Genomic DNA, 20322 nt, shown 5'->3' with positions numbered 1-20322 from the left:
CCACTGAATATCTGCAAGTCATCCTATTCCCATGACAGAAAAATGTGACAGCATGCTACATTTTTACCACATATTACATTACTCCATTTTTTTTTCAAACAGTGGAAAAGCCTGTTACTATGGTCTCTGTTTTTGCTGCAGTCTCTGTTACAAGAGGATGTTGAGATTTTGGTATTTTCCTAACATACTGCATGTTGTGTTGGAAACAAAAATAATTATTTTGTTCTTTAGCCTGCAGGTGGCACTGTTGTGATGGCTGTGAAAAAAGTCATTCTTGTCATTTTTTTTCTTGGCAAAGCAGAGTTGTGAATTGGGTGTGAAAAAAAAATGAATGAAGCCCATGGTGGACTAGATGACCTCTTTTTGAGGCTGGGTGTACACATAGCAGAAACGCTAGCGTTGCAGTAAACACTGCGTTTTTGCTGCTAATGAAAGTCTATGGGCCGCAGGAAAAAACACATATGCGTTTTATATGCGTTTTCAAACCTGCGTTTTTAAAAACGCTGACTTTGTTGCATAATATTCATAGACGCATCAAAAACGCACATAATGAAAGTTAATAGGAACGCAATGGTATATGATTTTATACGCGTTTTTCCCCCCAAATATTTTTTTTTCCTGTATTTCAGCTTCCTGTTGTCTTCCTAGTGATTTGCATAAATGGATATATCAGTACAAAAGTTTAAGCACCCTAATACTGCGCTCATATACGGAGCAAAAGTGTTTATATTCGTCCCAATACAAGCAATAACCACATAGAACACAGTCACGTCCTATTTCAGACAGTTAATATCAATGGCAGTGGGAGTGCTCCTCCTGGATGCATGCACCATCAAAAAATGTTCATAGTATGAATGGATAAGCGCTCTCCAATGCTTGTACTTCTAAAAACAGCTGAGATAAACTGCTCCCCCCCCCCCTTCGGGGAAAGACTCACCAGACTTTGCGGCCTTCTGGGCCCGCTCTCGCTTTCGGGGTATTGGCCACCCCGCAGCCTCACTGGCACTCCACTGTACAATATTCCCAGTCTGTGGAACGTTACTCCACCCGTGAGGCAAATATCATTGTGTTCGAGCCTGACAGAGAGGCCTTAACCGGCGTGTGCTGCAGGCTGAGCACGGAGCTGCGGGAGGGCAATGTCATATCACACAGCACAGTGGCAAGGTCCAAGCTATGAGGCGGCACTTCCTACACATCAATGCCAATCATTCCTTCCCAGAGCACAGAACAACCCGACCGCCTGCAACTTCATCAGCAGTGGCAGCAGTTGCCTCCCCCCCCCCCCCACCCCTACAGACACAGCAGCACTGCCAGTCACTCACCTCTTTGTTAGCCTCCAGTGCCAAAGCTTCCTCTTCCCCTTTGTCATCAGCCGCCACTGTGTATCTGTCTCTGCAGCGGGGTTTCCTATCGTGTGATTCGCTGGTGTCATGACATGTCGGCATGTGAGAGATGTCAGCTGGCTGCAGAGACATATACACAGTGGCAGCTGATGACGGGGAAAGGAAGCTTCGGCGCAGAAGACCAGCAGAGAGGTGAGTGACTCTTTCTCACTGGACTATCTGTCTCCCCTTACTTACAGCTGGCTACTGCTATTCCTCACTCCTCTATTTGCTGGGCTGCCCCATACTTCAGACTGGTAGTGTGACTCTCACACATGCATGGCTCCCTCCTGCTCTGTCATGCAGCTGGACAAGACATGAATTCGTGGGGGTGCTCTGCTGTTGATATGTGTCATTATTTCGCGATGCTAGCCATTTCAAAATTAGCAGACAATTATTAAATATGATTTGTGTGTGGTTGGACCACTCAGCACATCCCTAACACCTTCCGAAAGCAAGCAACAGTGTGCTCCGCAGTGGCATACACCAAGACACACGTTTTGGTATCTGTGTGACACAGAGAACGCCAGAAGCGTGCCTGTGTCACTCTCTGCGGGTTATGGTCGGCTGTCGCCAAGTTATGACTATTCCAGTTATTGCATACTCTTTCTAAAAATGACAAAGGGCGGGAGAAGGCATACACCACCCATCTCCCTTTTACAACTCTGCCCTCTGGCAGAGGAAGAGTTAAAACCACACTGCTGGACACAGAGGAGAGTCTTTTGTCGAGCCATCCATCTACCATCAAAGGATTGGCATTTCATTCATGGACTACCCAGAACTTTAAATGATTGGATTTACATCTTCTGTTGGACTTATTACCGCAAAAGGACATACGGTAACTTGACACATTGCTCAGACTATCAATAGCTATTTTCATATTTAATCCTTATTATTTTTGTATCAATTTGTTTCTATTGCTATATTTTATTCTGCATTATTTCTTTAAATAAACTATTAAAAAAATCGTTCGTCTAGGTGCTGTTCTGAAAATCTCCACCAAAAGGATTCACATCTCCTTAGAGACGTTACCATAACAGTTTTGATATTAATATCGGTAGTTTTGCTCTCTCTAGAAAGGTTGTCGAATTAACTCTTTTTCCTACAGGATTTAGCCAGAGTACGCTTTATTGCGGATTGGTGGCAGCTACCTGGCCTCTGTATGAGATCCCAGATTGTATCGATTGTATATACAATTGAAATTAGACTGTGTGTGGACTCACCAACCAATCCAAAAGGTTACTTTGCCTGGAGTGCTGACTGCCTTCAGGATTCCCTCAGGAGTTGGAGGGTGACTGCGCATACGTCACACTATGAAGCAGCTTGGCGGTGCTATAGCGCAGGCACCGCTCCATGAGAGGAATCCAGAGGACAATGAGCAGCATCTGGACATTCAGGAGGATGTAATCTAGCCCACTATGGCCTTCATTCAGTCTTTTTTTTTCCACGATTCAAGGGTATTTGAAGGGTTAATTTCTATTTGTGCCCACGTGCATCACGTTACTGGCAACCGCTACTGAGGGGACACCAGAAGGTGCAGTAGCGGGTCGGTGGCCACTACCGAGGGGACACCAAAAGGCACAGTAGCCGGGTCGGCGGCTGCTATGGAGGGGACACCAGTAGGCGCAGTAGCTGGGTTGGCGGCTGCTACGGAGGGGACACCAGAGGGCGCCGTAGCCGGGTCGGTGGCAGCTACAAAGGGACACCAGTAGGCGCAGCCGCAGCTGGAGGAAGCTAGTAAAACTGCAGTGCTTTATTTAATCTCATGTATCCTTTATAGCAGTGGTAGGAAACCAATCACTCGGGAGCCAGATGTGGCTCTTTTGATGGCTACATCTGGCTCACATACAAATCAGTAGGGGTTGATTCATTAAGCTGCACTGCTCAAGCAGCGCAGCTTAGTATGGCAGCGCAGCTACCATTTTCAAAGTAGGCACTCTGCTGCCGTAGTATGCACTATTAACTTACTCGCGCCCCTCCCCAAAACGAACAGCTGCTTCAGTTATTCCACCCTGTCAGGTCCAGTGACTTTGTAGGACGAGATCCCCGCTCTTTGGGCTTGATTCACTAAACCGTGATAACTCGTATCATGGCCGTTTTCGCAGGCATTTTCGCATTTGCGTGAGATCGTGAATTATCCAGCGAAAACGACTGCGTAAAGTCATGATTGCGTGCGAAACCATGATAACTCAAATCACGGGCGTTTGCGAATGCATTTTGCACAAGCGCAAATTATCATGTGAAAATTCACAATTGCGTGTGAAAATTCGCCATTGCGCGCGATAATTCATGAACGTGCGTAAACGCGAAAATGCATGCGAAAATGCCCGTGATATGAGTTATCACGGCTTAGTGCATCAAGCCCTTTGATTGGCCCAATAGGCTACCTGTCACTTGACAGGCAACCTATTGGGCCAAAGTGTGGGGATCTCATCCTACAAAGTAAATGAACACCCAAGTCAGCTAGCTAATTGTGCAAGCTGTTAGTCGGTATTTCTCCTGTCTGACTCTAAGGGAAACCGTTGCTGAAGATGTGTCTGACACTTCCGCTGCACAGAGGATCAGCTGTATACATATCACCATGGCAACAGGGACGTGTCAGTTTGAAACATATTGTATGGCTCTCACATAATTACATTTAAAAATATGGTTTATGGCTCTCTCGGCCAAAAAGGTTCCTGCTTTATAGTATCCCAGAGGGCCCGTTTCCACTATCGCGAATCTGCATGCGTTTCCTGCATGCAGATTCGCACAGCCAATACAAGTGGATGGGCCTGTTTCCACTTGTCAGTTTTCCTGAGCGTTTTTCTGTGCAGGATTTTTCTGCACGGCAGAGCCTTCAGAATTCGCCTGCATGTGGAATGCATGCGAATCGCCGCTAATGTATTTAATAGGGAAATCGCCTGCGGCTTTGGTATGGGAATTTTCATGCGAATTCGCAGGCGAATTTGCATGGAAATCAAAGGAAAAGCACACCGGCACTGCCATGGTTAAATTCGCATACAGCGTCATCCATGCAAATTTTCATGCGAATTCGCACGAAAATTCGCATACAAGCGCACGCGAAATTCGCATCCGCATGCAAATTTTTACCGCGGCGATTCGCACCACACAAGTGGAAACGGGCCCTGAATCATGGATAAAATGACTGAATGAAGCCCATGATGTGGCACTTGTTTCGATGTGAGTATGCATTCAAATCCATTTAGCAAATTTGGAAGCAGTCTGGTGATTTTAATACGATGCAATTTCATGTCAGAATTTGCTTGCAGGGAATTTGGCCTAGAGCCCATCAAAACCCGCTAGCAGATCCGCAAAATGCTAGCAGATTGTTAAACGCTTTTTTTTTATTTTTTTGAGGCGTTTTGCTAGCGTTTTGCGGATTGCTGCTGCGGATTTCAGTGTAGTACATTTCATATAGTGTTACAGTAAAGCGGTTACTGAACAGCTTCTGTAACAAAAGCGCCTGGCAAACCGCTCTGATCTGCCGTTTTTTAGAGCGGTTTGCGTTTTTCCTATACTTAACATTGAGGCAGAAACGCATCCGCAATCCAAAAAAATGCCTCACCCCGGGAGGATTCGTTTCTGCCAAACTCCTCCCGCTCTGGTGTGCACACCCCCATTGAGATTCATTGACCAGGCGTATCCGCAGCCGCAAGCGGCTGCAGAAACGCTCAAAAAGCCGCTCGGTGTGCCCCAGCCCTTTCTCTGAATTTCCCCTAGTAGAAAGGGCTTGTTCACACCTAGGGCGTTTTTTAAGCGCTGGCAATTCGCCCTAAAACCGCTTGTGCAATGATTCCCTATGAGAGAGTTCACATCTGACCGGTTTGTTTCTGAGCGGCTCAGCAAAACGCTGCCTGTACCATTTTTAAGGTGATTTTGCCTCAATAGAACGTATAGGAAAAGTCAAAACACCCACAAAATCACTTTGTGCGCCGATTGCGTTCGCGCTTTGATGAATAAATACATTGTATTTACTCATTTCCGGATCAAAGAGTTCACTTCCTGACTTGCGCCAGGAAGTGAAAAAACAAATCGCTCTGCAAAAGCGCTTTGAAAAGCACTGTACCCAAAATCGAAGCGCGCAAATAAACGCCGGGAGGAGGGGTAAAAAAGTGCAAAAAAATAAAAATTGCTGTCATCACCGATTTCAATTTTAGATGTGAACAAAGCCTAAAGGTGGTCACATACTACAATTTTAATCTTTCTTTTCAAGTTGAGAAATAGAACAAATTTGTCTCAATTCCTGTCACATTTGAAAATCTGACCAATGTATCACACATGATCAATTCTTCCACAATTATGAAAAGGTTGAAAACTGAAAAAATTGCTTGGTTCTATAAATCAAAAAATTGACAATCTATCCTACACTATTCAATCTTCTAAAAATTGTACAGAAATTTCTGCCACTCCTGATCTTGTTTTATTTAAAAAAAAGGAAATGACCAAAAAATAAAACACCTCTTGATTTTTCTGTACAATCAATGGTTTTGGTGGAATTGCCAAAAAATCTGATTTTTTGTGTGTTTCGTGTCTGCCAATCTTTATGTGCACTAACAAATATTGTTATAGCATTTACTAGGATCTTAAAAAATGCAGGGCAACCTTAGGTGCCGCACCAAAAAAGGGGCAAGTCCATGCAACAGAATGTGGGTGTTGTCATGGGTGGTGCCTAATGTACATGAACAGCAATGGTGTAAGTAGGCCTGCCCAGGATGAAGCCCCCTCTCCTTTAATACAGCTTTGTTGGCTGGCCTGACTTCTGGCCAGTATACCTGGCTTGCTGCTGGGCTGGCCCTCCAGCCCCCCATAGTATTGCCTGGTAGCCTTGTGCCATCGATCCCCACACCACATTTAATGGAAGCCTAGTGATCCAGCCACAGTATTTTCTGGTAGTCTATTATATTTCCTTATAGCCTAGTGGCCCCCATCCCCCACCACACTCCCTGGTAGCCTAGTGGTCCCTTTATCCCCCCACAGTGTTCCCTGACACTGATTGGATACAGTGAAACATGTTTATTAGCCCTAGGCAATGCTTTTCGTGAGTTCAAAATGTCTCACTTGATCAGGCCAAAATTCAGTGGCGGGCAGAGCAAAGACCAGATATTGAGGTGTGAGGCAAAGATCAGCTATGAGGTGCTCAATACCTGGTCTTTGCTACACCCAGCACTGAATTTTAGCCTGATGAATGAGATGTTTTGGGTTTAAGATGCCTAGTGATAATAAACAATTTTCGCTGGACTCACTCAGTGTCGTCATTGAGGTATGCCACCTCTATTTTTTATGATTTTGAGATTTTTGGAGACAGCTATACTCCAAAAGCCTACATTTATTTTATTTATTTATTGTATTAATAAAGCGCCAACATATTACGCAGCGCATTGGATGGTTGCCCAGCTTTGTAACCCAGCTTTGAGAGTACACCAACCTTCGATTGATGTTGCGTATCTCTCAAAAACATATAATACCATCCAGGCTCCCAATGTGTTTACTTTTCAAGGTTTGCCCTTGCCCCATTCTAAGTTCCTCAGAGGAGCTCACAATGTAACACCTGCTATAGTCATAGTCAAATGTCCCTACTATAGTCTAAGACCATTACCAATTAATGTATCTGTATGTTTTTGGATTGTGGGAAGAAATTAAGTGTGCTCAGAGGAAACTCACAAAATCATGGAGAGAACAAAACAAACTCCTCATAAACAGAGCTGACAGTCAAACCTAAGGCCCGGTTCACATTAGCGTTCGCTATCCGGATTTTCCGGATCTGATCCGGACCGCATACTGTACAAACGGAACGTACGTTCCGCATAGCAATGTAAAGTCTATGCGGACGTTCACACGTGTCCGTTCCGTACAGTACGGAGCCGGACCGGATCCGGACTCTTTTCCACATGCGCTATTTTTTGGGTCCGGATCTCCGGCCCACGCACCCGGACCAGAGCCGGACCTGAGCCTGACAGCACCATCCGGAACACAGAAACCAATGGGGAACGGAAGGCACAGAACACATTGCCTACAAAAACCTGACGTTCTACCCCACTTCCTAGGCGTATCCAAGCGGCCATTTCGGATGGGGACACATGGGCCAGGCATGTCTGGAGTGGAGCAGCAGTGACAGACGTGCTGGAGCTGTTTGGCAGAATGTCGGAGGTGGAGGTGAGGCCTGCAGCGGAGGAACCTGATTCTACAGGTGCACCAGGTGCACCTTCTGCTGACCTCAACATTTTTTATTTAAATGTAACTATTTTTTCCCCACAGATCCGGATGGCAGCCTGATGCATGCCTGATACAAACGGATCAGGTCCTGATCCGATCAGGATCCGGTCCGTTTACTTGCCAAAACGCAAGTGTGAACAGGGCCTAAGGACCCAACACTGAGTGCCATCCACCATGACACTGTGCTGTCACAGCTGCATATGTAGGACAACAAAGCATGATTTGCATAACTCCAACCTGAATTATCGCAAATACCTCCTATTTTAAAGGACACCCGAGGTGAAAATAAACAAATGAAATTAAAAAAAATGTATCCATACACTTATTCCTAAAAATGACTTTTTAATATATTCCACAGTTTTATTTTATATCTTAATCAACTTTTTAAGTTTTTACTGTTTTATTGTTTTTACTCAACGACACATTCATTAAGGTATGCCAGAGCTAAAATCTATGAACTGTTGACCCTTTTTATGTCTTTCCTGCTCTCAGAAGCCATTTTCTGCTAGGAAAGTGTTTTATGGTTGTAATATCTTATCAGTGAGAATCACACTGTAGTCTGACCCAGTCCTGACTCAGACAGAAACTGCCACTTACATACCTGATGTTTAACTCTTTCAGGCAGAGAAGAAAGAGACAAAGAAAAAATGGAACATAGCATAGTTATTTGTGTGCTAGGCACTATACATGTACATGTCTATCTCATCATGTCACATGACACCTCGGTTATCCTATAAGAAGGGAAACTTTTGTTTTACTCCTAAAAGAGGAATACATGGGGATGAAAGAGGGGCAAAAGGATTTGGCTCCAAAAGAGTAAACTGTCTCCCTGAAAAAACGCAAGGCTGAGAATTATTTATAAACTAGTAATAAGGCACGTGCAACCCTGCGCAGGTGATGAGGGAAATTGAAGGACTCCCTGCATAAATGCGGCCGCAAGTCACCGGCAATCAGCGCCGCTGACAAGGGGAGACAGCCAATAAGTGCCGTGGCCAATCAGTGCCAAGGTGAATTAGCTTTTCAATGCTTACTGCAATTAGAGCAGGCCAATAAGAGTAGGCCGTGGCCAATCAGGGTGGAGCAGGAGGGGGCATGTGCTGGACGGAAGGACATACAGACATAGAGCAGATACCTCGTAAGGACATACAGTACAATAATACAATACAATAACATTTGTAAAGAGCTTTTCTCTCATAGAACTCAAAGCGCATAGATATGTCTCAGATCAATACAGGCTTGCAGGCTGGACTGTTACAGAGGAAATAGTCAAGTGTTCATAAATGCCGTACTAAACAGGTGGCTTTTCAGTTTGAACTTAAATACTTCCATGGATGGAGATGTCCTGATTGGATGTGGAAGGGAGTTCCAAAGTGTAGGGGCAGCATGACATACAGAGGATGGCTAGTAAATTATTATTATAGATGTCTGCAGCATCAAGTCTATTAGTTGAGCCGATTCTCCTGGATTGATCACTGTTGTTCTCTGGGGTGGAACTAGGCATAAACAGAAAAACAAGTACCAAAAACCTCCGCAACAGCATTGTACAAAAATAACACAATCATGTATTCATTTTCTTAAGCTTTGTTTTACTGTTTTCTAGGTGACAGGTCAACTTTATCTTGCTTGTTGTTGGCTATATTGCTTCATTCTTTGGTTATATTGCTTCATTCGTTACACCTTAACTTCATTTGGCAGCACTTGATCTCATGTTCCAATGATGTCAGCATATGTTAGGTGTAAAGTCATGGGGTGGTGTAAGCTTTACCCTGGTCACAGATCTCGTAGAAACATGAGAAACACAGTATTGCGCAAGACTGTGCGTATTTTACATACGAAAGGGTTTTGTTCTGGATATAGCATGATGCATAGTCATGCAAGCAGGCGATTGTAAGCCAGTTTTAATTCATTACCATTGTTGCAGCCTTTTTTTGTTCTGCATATTCTAACACTTGGTACTTGGTACCATGACAGATGAAGCCAAGGTGGAATTTGATTTGTCCATTTTCAAGTTGTATTAATTTGCATAAAAATGCATAATTTGGCACCAACTCAGAATTATTTGCATCTTATTGACCAGCCCCTACTTAACCCCCTCCCAACCGCCTAACGCCGATTGGCGGTGGGAGGGTGGCAGCCCCAGGACAGCCTAATGCCGATCAGACGCTAAGTCCTGGGGGCGGAGATTAGCAGGAAATGCTCGCATTCGCGAGTGTTCCCTGCCAAGTTGTGGAGCTCCGTGATCAGCCTGCTAGCTGCGATCGCAGCTAAACTAAAGGGGGAAAAAAACCTTTGTTTACATTTGTACCACGCTGCGATCTAGCGCAACACTGTACAGGGGACACTCGGCTGTCCCTCAGTGGCTCGCATTAAAAGCCCTCTCATAGGCTGATGCCTAGGAGAGGCGGGGAAGAGGACGGATCGCCCTCCTATGTCAATTTAGGATGGGGAGAGGGGGAGGGAGGGAAAATCTCGAAACGATTGCAGCAGAGTACTCCAAAAGAATGTCCTGTTAAGGACAAGAAAAGGAGGTAAGTCTCATTTGTGTGCTAAGTTGTATGGCTGTGCAGCAAGTTGTCAAAGCTGCACAGCACTAATTTGTGAAAAATGGCCTGGTCACTAGGGGGTAGAGATGATCGGAATGAGCAAATTCCGTTCCGCCGGAATTGTTGAATTCCGCCAGCGCTAAATTCCGTCGGCTTTACATTTCCGCGGAATTTTGCGAATTTCCGTGGAATTCTGCATTCCGGCGGAAAAATTAAAGTAATCGCAAATGAAACCTTGTATATGCTAAATGGTAGCCCATGAAACCTAGTGGCTGTTCCCCCCGTAATTTTTTTTTTTTATTGTAGCAGGAGGTGTCGCTTAAGCCATGGGACCTAGCGGTGGTCCCATGGCGGTCATTTTGGCGCCGCAGGAGGTGTCGCTTAAGCCATGGGACCTAGCGGTGGTCCCATGGCAGTGGTTTTGGAGCCGCAGGGGGTGTTGCTTACACCATGGGACCTTGCGGTGGTCCCATGGTGGTCATTTTGGCGCCGCAGGAGGTGTAGCGTAAGCTATGGGACCTGGCGGTGGTTCCATGGTGGTCATTTTGGCGCCACAGGAGGTGTCGCGTAAGCTTTGGGACCTGGCGGTTGTTCCATGGCGGTCATTTTGGTGCCGCAGAAGGTGTCGCGTAAGCTATGGGACCTGGCGGTGGCCCCATGGCGGTCGGTTTGGCACTGCAGGAGGTGTCGCGTAAGCTTTGGTACCTGGCGGTGGTCCCATGGTGGTGGTTTTTGCGCCACAGGAGGTGTCGCGTAAGCTTTGGTACCTGGCGGTGGATCAATGGCGGTGTTTTTTGCGCCGCAGGAGGTGTCGTGTAAGCTTTGGTACCTGGCGGTGGTTTTTGCGCCACAGGAGGTGTCGTGTAAGCTATGGGACCTGGCGGTGGTCCCATGGCGGTGGTTTTCGCGCTGCAGGAGGTGTCACGTAAGCTATGGGACCTGGCGGTGGTGCCATGGCGGTGGTTATGGCGCCGCAGGAGGTGTCGCGTAAGCTTTGGGGCCTATACAAAATGGTTGGGATAGGTGAGATAGCTAGGGAACTGGTTGCTAACATAGGATTGATTGGTTTTTGTTAACACGGTAATTGGTGCTGAAATAATTCTGATTTTCATGCAGAAATACGTTTGGATGGTTTTTGTAAGCCTCCGATTGGTGCAGAAATTCCGATTTTCATGAAGAAATCCTGTTGTTTTCACTTTAAACTTCTAGGGGCTTCCTTGTGATTGGCTAACAAAATTCCGCATTCTGCCGGAATTACACATCGTTCCGCGGAATTTCCACTATAGCGCTATGGCAATTCCGATGCGACGGAACGGAATCACCAAATTCCGGCCGGAATCGCGGAAAACGGAATTCCGTGTAACGCGGTCGAGCATCCCTATTAGGGGGGGTGTAAGCCTGTGGTCCTGAAGTGGTTAAAGTGGGCCTGAACTCTGAACTCTTGCACAGTGAAGCAGTTCATTTCAGCGGCCGCCGCTCAGTGCCAAGCGTGGAAGCTGGGCGCCGTCATTGCAGCTATGCTATGCTGCTTGCCCCATGCAACGGTAATTCGGGGATCCGGTGATCGCCAGACCTCCAATTACATATCCCTCCGAAATGCGACATCTCGGAGGGGGAATAGTATTTCATGCGTCGGGTAGTTTAGCGGCAGCGGGGAGAGCCGTTATTCTGCTCGCCCTGCGCCAAACTGCCTGGCGTACACATTGCATAGGACAAGAGGAAAACAGTACTGTATGTATTTAGAGAGTTCAGCCTGTTTAATTCCCCCTCATCTGTGACGGAATACAAGTGTAACACAAGGTTTTTTATATATTTCTCTGTTAAGGTTATTATGCAAGTTGCTTATCTTTTAGAGCAGAGAGGAAGTTCTGAGTTTGGGTCCTTTTTAACATCTCGCAGAAATCACTTGATACCACATTCCAAGGTTAAGTTACAGCATAACTGGAGTGAAAAAAAAAACATACAAAAAAACCCCAGCAGTGAATATTAGTCAGCCCAATGCTGTTCCAGCGCTGAGTCCCTCTAAACATAGTCGACCAAATCTAATTTGCATACAATTTGCAGAAAATATGCATTCAAGCCAAAAATAGCACCTCATTGCCCATCTCCAGTTGCTATACAGAATTGTCCTGTAACTAAGGAAGAAAGGGCCTGTTGCACAAAATAGCGGTAACACTGCCGTGCACAGACAGTCCTAACTTCCTATAGCAAGTACTGTGACCTACGCTTTTGGTGCAACCCGCGGTACTCAAATAGCACGACCATTGCTATGATAACAAGCCTTACTAATGGTAATGCTTGTTAGTAACGTGCATTACCATAGCAACAGTCGCACCCCCCGAGTACCGCGGATCGTGCTTATAGCGTATCTCTGGGTACTTGTTGCTGGAAGTAAGGGAAGTTTTGGCTGCGCTGTGCACGGCAGTATTACTGCTATTTTGTGCATCAGGCCCAAAATGTCTGTTATTCACTAATGAGATTTTTAGCTGCAGTTCTTTTGTTTAAAGGACACTTGAAGTTAGTGGGTTATGGAGGCTGCCATATTCATTTCCTTTTAAGCAATATGCTGGTTTGCACCACTGCACGTGGGCATGTTCACACCTATTCATTGTAACAATTTCAGCTGACCGTACACAGCCTGTCAATGACAGTTCATGCATGTTCAGCTCAGCCACGCTGCATATACCGTACTTTCCCCTGGAGAAGAGGTCCCTTACAAGAATGTGGTTTGTCTACTGGTATCTGCTGAATTTCCCAGCGCCAGAGGGAGAATCAGCAAAACAGGTGACAAAACAGGACCTGAGAGGAGGCTGAACCAGAGTGTGCTTGACCCAGGCAGCCTGAAGTGGACGTCCCTGAGGAAGAATGTTGCCCTGTGTGCTGGAACAATAACTACTAACCAAACTTGTCATTTCACTCTGTCACTTGTCTGAGGAATATCACTCCACCTTTACCCCATTTACTGGGACCAAATGTCCAATCTGAGGTACCAAAGCACCCCATTTGCAATCATTTGCCAAATCAGTACCTGGCTGTACACGAACGTGGCTCCAAACTTACCACTGAGGATGTAGACAAAGGTAATGCTTAGTTAGACCAGGGTTGTGAAACTCAATCACGTAAGGGGCCAAATTCTCAAACCTAGTCTAACATTTATTGAACAGTCTCAAACAAAGTGACGTAACTATAGCGACCATGGGAAACGAAGTGACGTAACTATAGCGACCATGGGGGCCCAGCTCCTCCCCTTTCTGCAAAGTAGCGCAGTGGAGCAGTTTAAAAAGAAACTGTAACTACGAATTCAACTTCATCCCAATCAGTAGCTGATAGCATTTTTGTTCATTACATTGTTTTCACTGGAGTTCCTCTTTAATATCTACCTGCTCCAGCACCGTTTCAGGAGAGAAGGAACTAGATGAAGTGTGGCCCAAGGCAAGATGCTAGCTTTCACCTCCCCAGTCATTTTGGTAAGCTGAGGAAGTGGTGGTGGTGGTGGGGGGCCTTGATATCAGCCATACAAGGGGGTTTGGTTTGGATCCCAAGAGGGGTCTTCATGGTAATTTAGCTGGGGGGTTCTGTGGGTTGTTCCTGTCCCGCTGCTCAAACTGAAAATGTTTCAGCCAGAAACACTGTCACCAGTGAGCTGCTCTGGTTGGTAAAGCAGTGTGCTGTTGTTCTTGTACTGCTAACAGTGATGCACATTTGAGGCTCTGGAGAGCCACACAAAATGGCAGAGAGGGCCGCATTCGGCCCCCGGGCCTTGTGTTTGACACCTGTGAGTTAGTTTGCAATCCAATCAAATGGTCGAATCGGTTGGATATCGATAATACTAATTGACCAGTGTATGGCCAGCTTAAAGCAGAACTCCAGTTAAAATAACGTAGGGAACAAAAGTGTTTAATTTTTACAATAATATGCATACATGTTTTAGTCAGTGTTTGACCATAGTAAAATATTGTCTCTCCCTGATTTACATTCTGACATTTATCACATGGTGACATTTTAACTGCTGGCAGGTGATGTCAGTGGAAGGAGATGCTGCTTGCTTTTTTTGGCAGTCGGAAAAGCTGTTATTTCCCACAATGCAACAAGGCTCCCACAGTGTGATGTCAGCACCATGGTCCTGACATCACACTGTGGGAGGGGTTTTGCCACAATATCAGCTATACAAAGACCTCTGATGATCCGTTTGAGAAAAGGAAAAGATTTCTCATGGGAAAGGGAGTATCAGCTACTGATTGGGATGAAGTTCAATCCTTGGTCACGGTTTCTCTTTTAAGGGAACCTGAAGGGAGGAAAATTATTTAAAATAAACACATGACGTAGCTGCAAATGAATATTACATACTAACCTCGCCGTCAGTTCCTCTCAGAAGCTCACCATTTTCTTCTTACAGTGATCCCTTCCAGTTCTGACAATATTTTGTCAGAACTGAAATATACCAGTTGCTGTCAGTTATATATCAGCAGCTGTCAGTTACAACTGAATGTGCAAGGTAATGTCCATGTTTCCCTATGGCTCAAGTGGGTGATATTACAGTTTAACAGTGTGCTGACCAGGAAGCTGTTAGGGAGTAATGGGCATTTTTAAAATGGAGGGCGGAGAATTCCATTGATCACGGTGGACAAATGGGATGCAGGAGAGGAGAGAGAGATTAGATAGTAGACTACACAAGAGGTAAGAATGATCTGTGTATGGTTATTTTGACTTGTTATTTTCAGTTCAGGTTCTCTTTAAGTTTGGGAGATTCAACATAGATGTTTAAAAAAGTTCATGGCATGGATGATGAAAAGCAAGATCAATTCAGCAATAACCCAGCGGCCTCTTACATAATGGAATAGGAGCTGTACGCTTATTATATTCTGGTTGTGCTAGTAACACATGTTCTGCTAGTGACCATGAAAGGTCTTACCTGACACTACCTGGGTGTGGAGACACACTGAACCTGAGAATACCTAGCATACCGGACACCCATGTAGGATTACCTTATCAAGTGCACGTTTTCTGTACTGCTACTGCTGCCTATTACAAAAGGTCTTTCCTGACACTGCTGTGTGTGACACGTGGAACCTGAGAATAACTAGCATTACTGATGCCCATCTAGGATTACCTAATCCAGTACAATGCATTCTGGGTGTCCACTCTACTCAGGCCATTCTCCTGGTGTCAATCCCCAGCTAATTAAAGAGACTCTGAAGTCTCCTAAAAATGAGGTTTTTACTTTAAAAATCTCTATAACATAATTGTACCTCCTAAAACGCCGCATCCCTGCGGCTGAAAACTTCATAAAACACCCCTAACTCCCCCGGCAAAATCCATGACTTTCTTGGTCGTGGATTTTGCTGCCCTAAGGAGGCAGAGCTTTGGGCTGTAGCTCTGGCTTAGGGCAGCAAAATCCACAATCAAGAAAGTCATGGATTTGCACGTCAATCATTGCCGCCTCTCCCCCGCCCCTCTCAGTGAAGGAAAACTGAGAGGGGCGGGGAGAGGCAGCGATCTGCGCTGATGGTCGCGTGTAGAGGCAGAGCTGCAGCCCAAAGCTCTGCCTCTATGTGGAAGGAGCCCCGCGATGTGCCCCAGGGAGTTTGGGGTGATTTATGGAGTTTTCAGCTGCAGGGATGCAGAGTTTTAGGAGGGGCAATTATGTTAAAGAGGTTTTTAAAGTAAAAACTTCATTTTTTAAAGACTTCAGAGTCTCTTTAAAGGAGAACTGTAGTGAGAGGTATATGGAGGCTGCCATATGTATTTCCTTTTAAGCAATACCAGTTGCCTGGCAGTCCTGCTGATCTATTTGGCTGAAGAAGTGTCTGAATCACACCAGAAACAAGCATGCAGCTAATCTTGTCATATCTGTCAGAAACACCCGATCTGCTGCATGCTTTCAGCCTATGGCTGAAAGTATTAGAGGCAGAGGATCAGCAGGATAGCCAGGTAACTGGTATTGCTTAAATGGAAACAAATATGGTAGCCTCCATATCCCTCTCACTACAGTTCTCCTTTAATGCACTCTTTGGCATTGGCAATAAAAAGGTAACATCCAGTGAAAATTGCATATTAAAACAATAAGTAGTTGCGAAGATACACATCGCTGAATTCGGGGAGACAGAGAAATAAAAGTGTCGAAACACTATGTGACCTGGGAAAAGGATAGTGCTAGTGCTTCTCTCCCTAATCTACCCTTAAACAGAGTCTGAAGCGAGAATAAATCTCGCTTCAGACCTCATAGTCAGCAGGGGCATGTGTGCCCCTGCTAAACCGCCGCTATCCCGCGGCTTAACGGGGGTCCCTGATCCCACAAATCCCCTCCGAGCAGCGCATCCCCTCTTCCGGATTAAGGCAGGGCTAACCGCCGCAGCCCTGCCCAACGCGCGTCTGTCAGCGCATATCTCCGCCTCTTCCCCGCCCCTCTCAGTCTTACTTCACTGAGAGGGGCGGGGGAGAGGCGGCGATGCGCTCAGACGCGCTGGGAGGCAGGGCTGCAGCCGTTAGCCCTGCCTGAAGGGCAGCAAAATCTACGACCAAGTCGGTCATTGATTTTGCAGGGGGGGGGGGGGTTGGGGGGTCAGGGACCCTCGTTTAGCCGCGGGATGGCGGCGTTTTAGCCGCAGGATTGTGGCGTTTTAGCAGGGGCACACATGCCCCTGCTGACTATGAGACAAGGAGCGAGATTTATTCTCGCTTCAGTGTCTCTTTAACGCCTCAAAGCTCCTTTCAGTATTTTCAATTTTCAGTGGCGGAAATCTGTTGGTCAAACCCCACTCCCGCTCCCAGCCTGAGGGGTTCCGCTCCCGTACATAATGCAGCAGTGGAGCTTTATACATTTCCTCCTTCCAGCAGTGGGACAGGTCCTCTTCAGGCCCTGTTTACAGTGGTCAATGGCATGTCAGAATAATTCTGCATGTCAATTCACTGCCAATGCAATTCTATAGGCCTGTTCGCAGTACTGCGTTGTAACTGATCGCATTATTCTAACTCGCTGCATGCAAGTTTTGTATTAAAGCGGACCTGAACTCAGAACTTCCTCTCTGCTCTATAAAATACTCAACAGCATAATAATCTTTAAAGAAAAACATTTCTTTGTTACAGCGGATACAAATCCTAAAATAAATCTCCATTGTTTCTACTTCCTGATTCATGGAAGCACACGTTATATTAACAGGATTAACATCCTGTGCTTTCAAATGAGCTTATCTGCCTTGTCAATCAGGTGACACAGGGGAGAGATCAAATTACATCTTATGATTAGACACAGATTAAGGGAAATTAGACAGGATAAACTCTCTAAATACACACAGGGTGCATTTCTCATTTCCTTCTTTCCTGTGCAAGAGTTCAGGTCCACTTTAGGCCTCTTGCACACTACATGTGATTCCGATTTTTTATAGGATCCGATTTTTGATTCCGATTAAAAAAAAGGTAGCAGCATGCAGTGTTTTTTCTTTAAATCTGATTCAAAATCAGATGGTATAAAAATCGGAATCATATGTAGTATGCAGGAGGCCTTAAAGTCTATGTCCATTGTCTATTGCAGTTCACACTTATCATAACGCGTGCATAATACCACTGACCACTATGAACCTAGCCTCACTCTTCAGTGCACAAGCGCTGTACAGATAATCACTATGCGGCTTCTGTCCCTGGATTAAGTAGACATGCATTTTGTTTATCCTTGGTTGTCAAGTATGTAATGAGATGTCATTGACGGTGTGGGGGAGGCAGATACTGCACAGTACACTTAAAGGACAACTGAAGTAAGAGGGATATGGAGGCTGCCTTACTTATTTCCTTTTAAACAATACCAGTTGCATGGCTGCCCTGCTGATCCTTTGCCATCACTACTTTAAGCCATAGACACTGAACAAGCATGCAGGTGCTTTGATCAGGTGTTTTTGACAATATTGTCAGATCAGACAAAATTAGCTGCATGCTTGTTTCTGGTGTGATTCAGACACCCTGCAGACAAATATATCAGTAGGGCTGCAACTGGTATTGTTTAAAAGGAAAAAATAAAGCTGCCTCCATATTCTTCTCATTTCATTTGTCCTTTAACCACTTCACCTCCAAGGGTTTTCCCCTTATAAAAACCAGAGCAATTTTCACCTGTCAGCGCTCCTTCCATACATTCGCATATAACTTTATTACTACTTATCACAACAAAACAATCTATATCTTGTTTGTTTGTTTTTTGCCACCAATTAGTCTTTCCGGGGGGGGGGGGGGGGGGGTACTTTTTGCTACGAATTATCTTATTCTAACTGCGTTTTAAAATAAGAAAAATAATCATTATTTCTCAATTGTCACCATTATAATTTTAAAACAATACATGGTACCGTAATTAAAACCCACACATTTTATGTGCCCATTTGTCCCAGGTTATTGCAACATTTAAAATATTTCCCTAGTACAATATATATTTTATTTGGAAATAAAGGTGCATTTTTTCAATTTTGCGTCCGTCACTATTTACAAACCCGGTTTCAAAATTTAACAGTAATATACCCTCTTAAAATACCGGTACATATTAAAAAAAAGTTCAGTCCCTAAGGTAACTATTTATGTAATTTTTTTTTTATTTGTCATTTTTTTTTAATACAAAAAAAAATTAATTTGGGTAATTATGGGATAGAGTGGGAGGTAATGTATTAATTTAAAATGTATTTGTGGGTCTTTTTTTTTTATTAAATGTGTGTAGGTGAAAATTTACTATTTGGCCACAAGATGTCCTCGCAGATTATTTCCTATTGCGTCTCTATTACGGAAAATTGAATACTTACCTACCGGTAATTTTCCTTTCCATATGTGTCCATGGCAGCACGGATGGGTTAATGCCCGCCCACCTAACCCCATAGGACCATACATGCATAAATTTCTCCCAGTTACTCCCCCCCAGTAGTCTTAACTCGGAATCACCGAATCTTGGGAGGGAGCTCCGTGCTGCCATGGACACATATGGAAAGGAAAATTACCGGTAGGTAAGTATTCAATTTTCCGTATTCCATACATGTCCATGTCAGCACGGATGGGAGTTAACTAGAAAGAACAATACAGGGAGGGATGAGGTGCAATGCTTGAACATAAAGTTTAATGTTACTTCACATCAATTTTAATACAGCAGTTCCAAACTGTACAGAAGAATTAACTGCAGGGTCTACCCTATAATGCCTCATGAAGGTATTAATCGAGGACCAGTTAGCAGCCTGACAAATTTTTTCAGCTGGCACTTTGTTAAAGGCGGCCCAGGATGCCGCTATTCCCCTTGTCGAATGGGCTGTCACCTGTTGTGGTGGAGGTAAGTTGTTGGCCCTATAAGCTGCCTGAATAATGAAAACTAACCACTGAGCTATTGTGCGAGATGATGCTGGTTGTCCTGTCCTGTAACCTGTTGGGACTACAAACAATTTTTCAGTCTTTCTTATTTGTCTCGTTCTCTCGAGATAGACTTTTAACGTGCGTCCTACATCCAAAGGATGAGGTTGAGCACTGGTCTCCTCTGTTAAAGTTGGCAGCGTCCACTCCTGGTTAAAATGATAAACCGTTGCAACTTTGGGTATAAAATGTTGAACTGGCCTTAGCACTACCCTATCTGGATAGAAGGTCAATGCTGGTTCCTCGCACCCCAAGGCTTGGAGTTCCGAAATCCTTCTGGCCGAGGCCATTGCCACCAGGAATACCGCTTTATGAGTTAACTGTCTCAGAGTGCAGTTTTCCAGATCTAGAAAAGGTGGCCGTGACAGTGTCTCTAAGACTAGTGGAAGATCCCATTTAGGAAACGTAGCCTTGATTGGTGGTCTCTCCTTCATGACACCCCGAAGGAATTGAACCACTAGGGGGTGCAATGCCCACCTTTGGTCTGTGAGCGCTGAGAGTGCAGATATTTGGACTTTAAGGGAATGGAATCCTAGTCCTTTGTCAAGGCCTGACTGTAGAAATTGCAAGATATGGGTCACTTGCGGCTGCAATGGTTGGAAATGTTGTTGCGATGCAAACTCCTGAAATCTTGTCCAGACTCTCTGATATGAGCTGTTGGTTGAGGGCTTTCTCGCTTTCAGTAACGTTTCAATGACTTCAGTGGAGCAGCCTAAAGATCGCAACTTCCCCCTCTCAATCTCCAGACAGCCAGGTTCAATCTGTGCGGATGAGGATGGTATACTGGCCCCTGAGACAATAAGTTGTTGATTGAC

Source organism: Hyperolius riggenbachi, chromosome 6, assembly GCF_040937935.1.
Source record: "Hyperolius riggenbachi isolate aHypRig1 chromosome 6, aHypRig1.pri, whole genome shotgun sequence".
NCBI classification, from domain to species: Eukaryota; Metazoa; Chordata; class Amphibia; order Anura; family Hyperoliidae; genus Hyperolius; species Hyperolius riggenbachi.
The sequence above is the reverse complement of the archived record's forward strand: the minus strand, read 5'-3'. Positions refer to the sequence as shown.